The following is a 12,062-nucleotide window of genomic DNA, read 5'->3' as shown; positions in this document are numbered from 1 at the left end:
AACATTTAACGCGGGGAAATGCAGGATTGCGCGGTCTAGGGGATCGCCACATCTGCTTGAAATTCAAGGCGATGTGTGCGCTCTCGCGGCTTCCGCGCCCGGCAAGAAAGACCTTTCGGGGGCTTAACCCCATTTACGGCCGAACGTACGGGTTAATGGGTTAAAAGGGTACGTGTACACGTGTAAAGGTGCTCTTCCGGTGCTAAATTTCTTTGTTATACGCCGTTCACGGGGATTGCGTGCGTCGGTCGATTCGGAGGGTCGTCCCGTTGTTGAATCATTCAATTCTCTGTGGCATTTTTGGGCGGCAGTGGTCAGCATTCGCGAGAGATCCCTGCGAAGGAATTCCGGTTCGCTCGCAATTACGATTCCGGAGGAAATAACTCTGCCATTTGCTTGATTTCCATTTCCTGAGGGCAGTTGCGCGAATGAAGATTTAGCAATTCAATCCCAGCATTGGCATAAAGTTGCCATCGTGCAATTGTAGATCGAACTGCACAGAATGCCATGCGAAATATTTGACAGCTGATAGATGAGGCAGTAGGAGCTTTCCTCTTTCATTCATTTTAATAGGAACTCATTTATTCGGTGCGGTAGGACGTTAAATGTTAACGATGGTCCTTGTAAAATATTTATCGATTATAAGAGCGTCCGACGAGAGGAGTAGCTCGGCAGACTGCGGCCGCTAGAAATCCACGTAAGATCCAGGATATCGAGGGGCATCCGTTGCAAATTCACGAGAGCACTAAGTTAATCCCGAGCATCGCCAAGTTTCGTGGCGGATCTGGTCCTGGTGTGATAACGATTTTGTGTGTACACCCTGCTCCCAGATATTCGCGCAGCAACCACTAAAAGGCAGAAACCTTCTATCCCAGTTCGCTGCGGGGCCCAAGTTGTTGAAACGTTCGGTTGTTCCCTTGGCTCATCGAGGTGCACTTGCAATTCTATCGCGCAGACGTGTAAACTAAGGTTGCCTGTGACTCTCCGGGACAAGTAATCTTCCCATTTCTGTTGCGCGCTGTATTCCCTTCTGCTTCGAATTTCTACGCGCACGAACGTGCAGGTATATATACTTTCTATATCACCCACCATTTATGGAAACCATTAACAAATTCCTCTTTAAATAATTGATGAATTTATCTGATCGCGTACACGAACCAGCGATCTTCCTTTTTCCACGCGTGTACTCTATTCCCTCCAATTTAAAATTAATCGATACACCGGAGGTCACTTTTTCCACATAATTTGCGATTTATTGCGTTCCTCTTTGAGCGCTCGCGACTAGGCAGCAAATGTAATATTAAATTTAGTCATTTACTCCGCACGTGGATACTACTACATACGCGTGGCGCTGAAAGTATCATTCGCGTCGTGTATCGATGCATTCAAACAGATATTTAAACCTGGCTTATTTGCTGTGAATCCACTCGGGAAACGTTCCCAACGGCGAAGATCCAGTATTGAACGGTTAATTTGATTGCGATACACATTCAATTGAAATAAGTAATTCGTTTACGGCCGATCGTTGGAGAATAAGTGGCAGCAGCTCGATCGGAGGGTAATAACGCGCTGAGAACGGGCAGAGGAGAAATCATGGGTGCTCGAACCGCGACATACGGGAATTTTATTAGTTACATTGGAATTTCAAACGAGGGATCTCGGGAAAGGTTGCGTTTCCCTAGTCATTTTATTCCTCTCTACATCAGATAGAGTACCTACACCTTTTATTACTCCCTTGTTGTACTTAGGGGCAAGACTGTAATACAAAAAGATCGCCGCAAAGAACACTTTGTACGACTATAATGAAATAAATCTCCTGCGACCCGCGTACTGGCAGCAGGAACATATATTTTTCGGGTCACAATGACTGCCGATCGCATCAAATTTATTATACGCGGCGAATTTCGCTAATCGGAATACGATCGCAACACGTAAATCACGGCGATACGCGCGTCATCGACTTGTCAAAGAGTTTTACACGACCCCGATAAAATCTTTCGGAAAATTATGACGAGCAGCGGTTCCTGTACGCAGCTTCGATAAAATTAACAGTCCGCACAGTGCTCACTTCATTCCGTGACCCGTGCAATTTCATTTGCATACGTACTACAACGATTATCAGTGCCAGAGCACACCAGCTTTGCGCTCAATGTATTCTGCAGGCAGGTGAAGAATTGGGATTTTTAAAAAGTGAAGCCCTGATGCATTGTCCGCGTTCCATCGACGCATACCCACCAGAATTTCACGTCGCTTTCACTCAAAGTGCCTCGGCAGTCAAAGTGTCAAGGTGGCTGTTAGATTGGCTGACCGGCGAAGGATCTGATAAATGTAAAAAGTTCCGTGGAGAGACGCAACAATTCGCCAGGTTCCCTCATTACGTGTTGCACGGGGACGCGCCATTTCAGGAATGCCAATATGACGAATTTCCCCAGGGACGAGCCCGGGACATCCTTGCTCTGTGTCGCGGAGACGCGTCCAAAGCCATCGACGCGATAGAGTCTTGTTCCATCGGTTAACGTTAACACACGCACACAGCGCTGGCACACATCGCCTACGACCACGCGTCGAATTGGACGCTGTTGTTCCAGGTATTCACTTAATGCCAGCCTTTGGGACCCGTCTTGGTAAGCTCCGCGGCGACGCTCGCGGTGAACGACCCAGAAATTCGGTGCATCTATGCGCGCCGGCCCAAGTGGCTAGGTGCACGCAGGTGACTGGCCGCGCGATGCTCGGCCGTGCAATTTTGCCTTACCATGCAATCACCTGACACGAAGATTCGAAAAAAGGAGGAACAGGTTCCATAAGCTATTCCATTTCGATGGTCTCTCGCCTGTAGCAACGAAAGTGCCAATAATATCGCCAATGGTCGATGTAATCATGCTGTGTGCGTACGATGCCCCGAAGGCCTTCTTTGGATAGTTTCCGGCTTGTCTCCTCTTTGTGTTTGGTTACTGGTTTCCCACTGAGTATTCGGATAAAACCTCTACTTTTTGGCAGCGTTGAATGGTGATTAAATAATAATGCGACTCCGTTACGTACGAAAAATGAATTACATTTCTGTATCGTTGCGAGTTCCTTCAGCGAATAACTCTCGAGGTGGCAGAGTTAAACGAAGTGTCGAAGTAATCAGCTGTTGACGGCTATTATTCATGCAAAGCCCATTCGTGGAACGTGCATCCTTTATCGCGAATTCCCTTTATTGCCGGGTGCAAACCTTGGGTTATTGCAGGGAATTTCTATCTGCCACTGCGAGCCACCGTTACCGTGCAGTTAACTTATTCATCTAATTTATTATACGCGCGGGACTGGCCGCGCAACTTTGGCAACGCAGATCGATTTGAACCATTGACCATATTCAGACGCGTAGCTCTCCGCATTCTGTAAGAGGATATTCCCGAGAATCGTTTCGCTCACTCAGCTACAAGCGGCAGAAATACTTGTGCCGTACGGTTTCTCGGGAGCCGAGGAGACACGTAATCGCCCGCGTGGCGGCTATTTCGCGAGATCAGCGTAATTGATTAGTCATACGTGAATCAGACACTCGGCATTTACACCGCAAATCGGGACGTACAATGAATTTTTTCACCTCCAGCTGCATATCGCTTGAGACTCGGCTTGTATTCTCAGATGCACCGCGTACTGTTCGCGTATGTATAAATCCTCTCGCGTTTCAGACGCATCAGGTGTCAGAAGCCAGTAAACACGCATTACGTTGCGATACAATTATTTTTATCGCAGCATATGCTTCGTTCAGGTAAACAAGAAATCCAGCCATTCTGCGAATTTTTCTCTCGTGGGAACGAGATTATACCTTGCTGTACTTGTAAGATGAGAGGTACAAGGACGCGTCTGCGACTCTTACAGCGCTGGTTATGAATCAGGCCTTTTGGGATATAGGTAATTGATATTACGGTGCAATAAAAACCAGGCGCCAGGATGCATACACGCGACCCGACTATCATAATTCTGTCTGCCGTTGGACTGCTTTCCTGTAATTACAGGGACTATATGCATCGTCCGTGTACATTGGCGGTCCTTTAAGTTTCGATTTTTTTATATTGTTTAAGTATAAATTGAGCTCTCGATAGAGTGTTATAAAGCTGTACACGAGGTTTACGGAAGGATTTACAGTCATCTATTTGTGGTACACTATAGTAAGATACATAAAATTGTATAAACTAAGCGTATATTTATAACTTTATATTTTTAGGTCGCATTTTTTGATAAATTTGAGGCAAGCACCTAATATTACACGCGATAATCATAATTATGACCAAATTCTTGCGTCTCTGAACTTATCTACGTTATCGCAGCGTAGGCGTATCGCTGATCTCTGTTTCTTATTTAAAATTGTTAATGGTAGCATCAACTGTCCTTCACTTCTGCGGGATATCTCACTCTATGCACCATCCAGAAACTTAAGAGGAAGCGTTGGCAATTTATATTCAGAAAACATTGATTTTTTCGGTACAATCTTTCAAGAGCAATCTGCGCAAAATTGTCATTGGCTAAGGTGCAATGCTTAAAATTTTCTTTCTTTTTTTTTGCGGCTAGATACTTTGTTTTTTCTTGCTTGTACGTATGCTACTGTATTCTTTATTGTATAAATTGGGTTTGTCCCGTAATAAATAAATAAATGTAATATTTAGTGATGGAAATAGGCTGAGCTTCCTTAATTTTTTCATTAAGTCCACAAGTTTGGACTTCGGAGCAGCATTTCAGAACTGCAAGTGTGTTGCATGCAGCAGCGATTCTCCGAAACGGATTTCATTCGAGGCCGTAAACTAACGTAACATCAGCCGCAATGCCAGAGCACAAGGTCGTTTCCCTTCTTTTTGCTCTACTTTGCACTTTGCATGCATATCTTCGGTTTATTGCACCGCCAGTTCGATAGGACTACGGTGCTAATCGTCGCTCGTATTACCCAATTTCGTCGGGCCAATATTCTTTTATCGACTTTTCCCAGTCGAATATTTCGTCGGACGCCTTTCAATACTCGTTAAAGTTTCCTTAATTCCCTCGGCACCCGCTCTTATCGCTCGCTCTACTGAATATATTCAGGACAACCATTCGTGATACATTCTACGGGATCTTCAACGTCGCGGTGCCAGCCCGCTCGCTATACTTTATTTATGCGATACGTTTATACGCGCCGTGGTAGGCGATATATGTTATGTTAATAAACTCACAACGCTGTCGGTTTAATTTTGTAATTACGGCGCTCTTCCGCGAGCGGATGTCGCAACGTTGATTCGTGTAGTTGATTATGCGAGGAACTATAACTGCATCAAGCGTTACGAACGCAGGCATGTTGCAATTACATTTTCGGTTTCCCCGATATTCGAGCATGTCGATCGCACCGTGCATAGGTATCTGACAGAGATTGCTCCGATCCCGCTCCTACACGTGTCGATGATATTCGTACAGGAAATGATCGCGTAGCATTTCGTTATCAAATTCATTCGTTCCTTCGAGCCTACATATTTACGGAATTTGACAGGAAATTTGTGAATTCTCCTTCTGCGAGCGTTTAGGCTGGTTCCCCAAGTATTAGGCGTTATTTTCAGAAGCGTCCCTACACAATATGCAACGTAATTTCCCTGTTGATGCACCCTTGCAGTTTGTATGTATATCGTTTGAATATTTAGATACACCAGCTTTCCGCGCACGAAGCAACAGCAGAAATTCATAGCGCCGCGATTTATCGGAGCAGTAAATTGAGAGATAACAATGCAGCCCCGCGCACTTAAAATGCTCAAGGCGATTACGAGGTGCTATGATTTTATTTTCGCAATTACCTTGGCGAAAACTCGATATCGCGGGCTGAACGCGTGGGTGCGGTTTTTTTTTTTGTAACAAAGCTACGCCCCACGATGTACCCTATACGAAGTTTCCGAAATGATATAAATCAATAAGTGAGTGCTACGAGGTTTCCAATAATCTACAAATATATATCTTACCTGAACACCGTAGTGCTCGTACTAACGTAGGGATAGCTCGTGAACCCGATAATTGTTGCTTCTCCGATAGAGACCAGGATTTATTAGAACGATTACTCAGAAGGCTGTTAGAACGTTGCTCGTATATTGCGTATCACAATATCTGTCTCATCGAGCGATGTTTTCTGTTGAATATCCGCACTTGAGCGATGTATGCAGAACTTTATCGGAGTAATTAAATATCTCATCTTCGGAAGGGAGGGGGACGAAATCAACGGCTGCAAAGCGATAAATTATGCTTTTACGTGCCGCAGAATTATGGTTTCTCCAAGTATAAGCTGACGTGAACGAGGCAACACTCGTATTATAATCAATCTGGTTCTTTGAACCAGCATGCCCGGGAAATTCGTTTTGGGCAAAGCGCTTTGCTGATTCCACCCTTCATGCACGTCATTAAACTTTCCACAAGTTGTTACTTATCCCCTCGCGTGTGTGTATGGGTGCATGTGTGCAAGCAACTGGTTACGATTCTGTGTACCGAAACGTCGAATCTCCTTCGGCTCTTACTGGCTGGATAAACTAGCGGGAAACTTTCGAATCAGACACATGAATCCAGACGTAGGATATCCTCGAGGGAAGAAGTGCACGGTTAACTTTCCATTGCGCGAATTGCATGCGAACAGATTTCCCGCCCCCTTCCCATCCCTTTTTTTTTTATTCACCGAAAGAATCCACGGGATACAATCCCTTCGGTCTCGCACGGTCCGATCGAATAGACGCTTGGCAGCGATACAAATTAATCTTGCAACTGTTTGCTGGTCAGCGAGGAATTTGTACGGTTTTCGCGAAGCTGAAATTTGATATACGTTTATCGTAATTAATAGCGCAGAGATATCTTACAAATAGATCTCTAAAAGGTTTGTGTACACATCCTCTTGACCGAATTCCTGAATGCCGAGGGTTGATAGAATATAAATAGGCTGGAAGCAACGTGAATTATTTTCCGTAGAGACTGCAGCTTCGGAGGTCTGTAGATTTTTTCATCGAGTTGTGTACATCCCTCCTCTCGGCGCTCTGTCAATATCCCCCGTAATGCGTTTCACGGAACAGAATTTTTCTTATTCGCGCCCTTGCGCGGAGCTACGCGAATTATTTTACACCGTGACCTCGTCGAACTTCGCTCAACTAGATTTACGTGCAGATTAGCCACGGCCTCTTTCATGAATTATTTACTGTAATATTTCCCGCGCCGCGGCCCGAATAGGATTCCAAATTTTCTATAACTCCAACTTCTTGCAATCTGATTTTACATCGAACTATCGCGGGTCGATGTATTTATGGTGCTCTCGTGTATGCGCGCTCGGAACTCCCCGGTACGTGTCCTGCACTCCTATATACCCTCGATTCCATCTCAGCCGGAGAAACTTTCGCGAAACTAGTTTACCCGTGATCTGGATGTAACTTCCGCGGAGGTTATATTAAGCAGTCGCTAAATCTTGCAACCAGACACACGCCAGGACCGATAGGCTGCGTGTCTCTGTCGTGCATACACAGATGTTGATTCCGACCGCCTTCGTTAAGGATCAAGCACTATTTAGTATTTATGCCTTGGGTTAAGAAGTTCGGTCGAGAGTTGCGGTGTACACTCTGATTGCACGCGTTTGTGATTGCGTTCGTACGCTCGTGACGTTCGTACGCTTTCGGGCAACATAATGGCCAACTTGGACGTCATTGTTTAGTTTCGATGGGAGAGTCCTGTTTCTGGTGGTCGAGTTGCTTGCGCGAAAATGATAAGGGAATGTTTGTGCTTCCTTCTATAAAAACATGGTAATAGCTACCGAGGCGAAATCCGAATCGGGTTGACGAGAAACTTTGCCGCAGGTCAAAGGTGGACCCAGCTCCTGCTGTCTTAGGATTTATCCTTCGCGGCGCAGATGTGCCCCGCAAGCGTGCACCGAGCTTTGGATTAATATTATCGTCGAGACCCTTGGGATACTTGGGATAATTCAGGTAATTGGTAATAATGATGGCGTTATGATTAGTTGAAAGAAAATGTTCATAGATTCGCGTGATGGAAAGCGCGCTGCGCGAGGGATGTAGCTTTGGTGTAGACCACCGAGTAAGAATTCTGGTTTCTCGTTTCACAGTAGAGTATCAAGAGTCCGAGCCAAAGCCCAGTTTATTGCGCTTTCAGGCAATAGGTCCCGAGAGTTTGCGGCAAAATGCAGAATCCTACTTGGGTTATTCAATCTCGAAAGCCGCGTAAATTCGAGTATTCACTTGCAAGAATCTGTGTCGGTGTGTCTGTAAGCCTCGGCAGTAAATTGTGGGATATCACTTTGTTTAACCATGTTCCATCTTTCTGAAATATCAAAGCTCGCTTAATTCGAGCCCGCCAGATTTGTGAATTACGTTTTATGAATCTTTTGGAATAGATGGACATCTTCATATGCGATAAGAGCTTCTGACATGCAGGAAGATACAAAGAAGCATTGGTTATTCGAATGCTCTCTGTGTATGGAATATTGAAAGAACAGCTGGGCAGAGACATTGGTCCATTACGTATAGTATCCTTTGAACAATCCCCACGAACTTTTACGTCTGCTATCCCAAGAAATAAAGCATTTGAGCCCATTTTCTTGGGCTGATGGATTCCATAAAGAGCATAGATTGCTGTTCCGTAAAATCAGTACATATTTGCAAACCATCTAAAGACAACTTTTTCATCAAAATTACTCCAATTCACCGTATCGTGACACACTTTACTCCAAAAGGAACTGCCCTGTCAATGCTTTGTTGCGCGAGGCAGAAGAACTGCGGAAGCAGTTCAAATTAACTATCTACAATTAAGCATCTGATTTCAAAGAAACTCACAATAGAATTACCGAGTTGAAGATAATTTTTAACGCGTGCATAGATAGAGCGCGAAATACGAAAACGAGAGAGATGGAGAATGTCGTCCACGAGAGATAAGTAAACTGTAAGGTAAGTCGAACGCGAGCTAAATCCGATAAGTCCGTGGAATCAATTCGTTGCACGTAGGTGACCTGTGTATATTTATCTTTTCACGTATGCCGGGTAATATGTACCCGACGAGATAAAACCGCTGCCGCTCCTTTCGAACACACGCTACACACGCACGTGTATTTCTGGCGTGTGTGTATGTGGGTGAATGATAAGAGACAGCTTTTCGCCCGAGAAACTTTCCTACGCGTCAATCAATAAGAACGCTTCAATCTCCGCGGGTAGTGTCATCCCGTTATAAAGGGAAACTCGTTAATGGCGATCGTAAATTAAACGACTATCTGGGCGTTGACTCTTCTCCGTCGAGACAGAATAATAATATCATGACACACATTCTTCTAATCAGAAGGATGTTTTTCATATGATTCATTATTTATATCTGGACGAGCATCGCGGTTGAACGCCCCGATTTGTAGAAATCTTTCTCTCCGAAATTAGCTATATTTGCAGATAACATAGGTTTCACTTCTCTCAGTGAAATAGCCGTACAAAAAGCCCTGGAAAGCTGCTTCTTCCGACAGAATGTGTACTGCTATATTCTGCCGTTCGGTAGCAAAAACTGCTGTAAGGAGCCGCGAACATGTTTCAACACAAAGGTAAACATATTTGCAAATTTATGGAAAGAGCAGCGTTTCTTTTTCCCCCAAACCCGGCGGAACATGTGGTGCAACAGGAGCGCAAAGTTTCGCGGAACAAAAATGAGAGACTTGCGCGAAAGCTTGCACGGCGGTTTCTTTGAAGTACACTTAACAATGAAACGAGATTGCTTTGGATCGAACCGCGGAATTGAATGAACAAAAGAGTACCAGATGAATTGAACTGGAAAAAAGGAGGCAGCATTGTTCCTTTGCTCCATTGAAGCGAATAACGTCGGTAGGATGTTAGGCTTAGCGGCGTTAAACCTTGATAACACCTACACGGCGGCAATATTTGCAGTTCGATATATCATCGGAATCGTAAACTTTAATGATACTCCGAATCCCACCGTTCTGAACTGTGGAATATTTTTCTGCATCGATCACGATTAAACGTAAATGTCCTCGGAATTATCGAAATGACCCCAAGTGCGTGCCACTCCCTGTGTTGGTAATGGTAAAAGAAAGTGGACTATCGTATTTTCCGTCACTCTGCTCCGGGGTGGACTTTTAAATTCTACAGGGTCGTAAATAGGTCCTATCAGTCCTAGATATCTGAAAGAACGATGGCGTGAAAACTAAACTGGCGAAACCCTTTTTGGCCGGAACAAGACAATGCACTTCCACCCTCGTTCCTCGCATTATCTTCTCGCCTCGTAAGTTTCCTCGCTATTATAGCGCTTACTAAATCGGTTTTGCATAATCCCGCTTGAAACTGGCGCTGCCTGCCGTCCCTATCCTAGGATGAATCGTATCTTCGAATTTACTTTTACACGCGCACGCGTAGGTCTGTGTTTGTAGTCGAGGCATGTTCTCGTATTCCGTATTCCTAAATTTGCAAGCACATTTAACGCAGAGATACAAATTTAGCGTGATTTTATTAGTGTAATTATTTCTAGAATAACCTCCATTTATCCACCGTGTTATTTGACTTGGTTTGACGTTCCTTATCTCAGGATTGATACGTGAAAATTCCACGTTCAGAAGTAAGGTGTCATTCTTACCAGTGACGCACTCAGGATTTAATATTGGGGGGACTCGAGTTGAAGGGATAAAAATATTTTTAATCCAAATTCAATCAAATTCATTAGGCGATCATAAAAATTTATTTAAAGAAGAAAATTCAGTTTTCTTTTCTTTCTAGAAAGCCCCCTCTTTGAGGGGTGCCAGGGCCCCTTGGCCCCCGTCTGGGTGCGCCACTGATTCTTACCGAAAATTAAACACGAGCATAACACCGGAATCTCTATAAATACCGCTCTCACTGAAAATAGACTCTTTCAATTGGACAATCTTTCTATATCTTCTGCGTTTCTATATCGTCAACAATACGACAAAGAACTGCCTGTGTATACACTCGAACCGGACGCACTGTATAACACGGTGACTACAATGATTTATTGTTTGTGCGAAACGAGCCACAGAAAAAGATACGGCAACGTCACTTGTAGAGAGAAGAGACAACGTAATAAATCAGCCCGAGGAAAACATTTGTTACGACCGGGGAGGAAATTACATGGACGGGCCTGTCAAAACGCTGTCAAGAGGCGCGAGCAGCCATGTAAGAAACATTGTCACACCGCGTGGAGTTCGATGCACCGAGTAATGATTTATCCGTGGCTGCGACAATGCAGCGAACGCGTTCAACGAACATTTGCGTATACATCTCAGTACGTCGGTTTAAGCATGCCGTACGCACATACGTACACGTATCTCAGCAATAACCCATACAAATAACGTCGCCATCGATGGCATTCGGCATTATCGGATTTGTAAATTAGTCACCGGTCACAATGGCCGTCGGCAAACTCATTGATGGGCTCCAACTACTCCGTGGACGTTACAACGCTTCCAGGCTCCACTCTGTTTCGTCCCCGTTGTATCATAATCACAGCAGCCCCACTGAGGCGTAGATACGCGCAGAGAGAAATTGTCACGGATATTCGAAATTCAGGTACGTCCAGGATCGTCTCGTCTCCGAATAATTTGAATATTTTCCTGATTCGAAGGGAGCCCAGGATCGAATTGACTCTCCTCCGCTGATTGACTTGATTTCGCGCCACGCTTCGGCCAGAAAAAGTACTTTCCTACCCATCGGAAACGCACTACACTGGAATGGCAGAATCGCCGTTGGTTTATTTTCCACGTTTTCCCTCGTTCGGCAAAGTTGTACGAAGGGTGCCGGGCGTGGGGGCTGAAGTCTCGTCATTTCTCCCTTAATTTACTCTCGGAACCATCTCCGTAACGACTCCGTGGAATTTTTACGGTTCGAAATGAATCAGGATCCGGGCGGCTCGTGGAAAGGTAGCCGACGGTGGGTTATCATTTCGCGGATGAATGTAACTAGGTCTGGTTCGGTCGTTACAATTTAATGCCGGGCCGAAAGTTTAATGAACGATCCGTGATTCACGGTATCGCGCCGGAGCGAGCATGGAAATTAAGGAAACGGAAGAACTTCGCCCGCCTG

The sequence above is a fragment of the Andrena cerasifolii genome, chromosome 3 (assembly GCF_050908995.1).
Source record: "Andrena cerasifolii isolate SP2316 chromosome 3, iyAndCera1_principal, whole genome shotgun sequence".
In the NCBI taxonomy this organism is placed as follows: Eukaryota; Metazoa; Arthropoda; class Insecta; order Hymenoptera; family Andrenidae; genus Andrena; species Andrena cerasifolii.
This window is presented reverse-complemented; position numbering follows the sequence as displayed.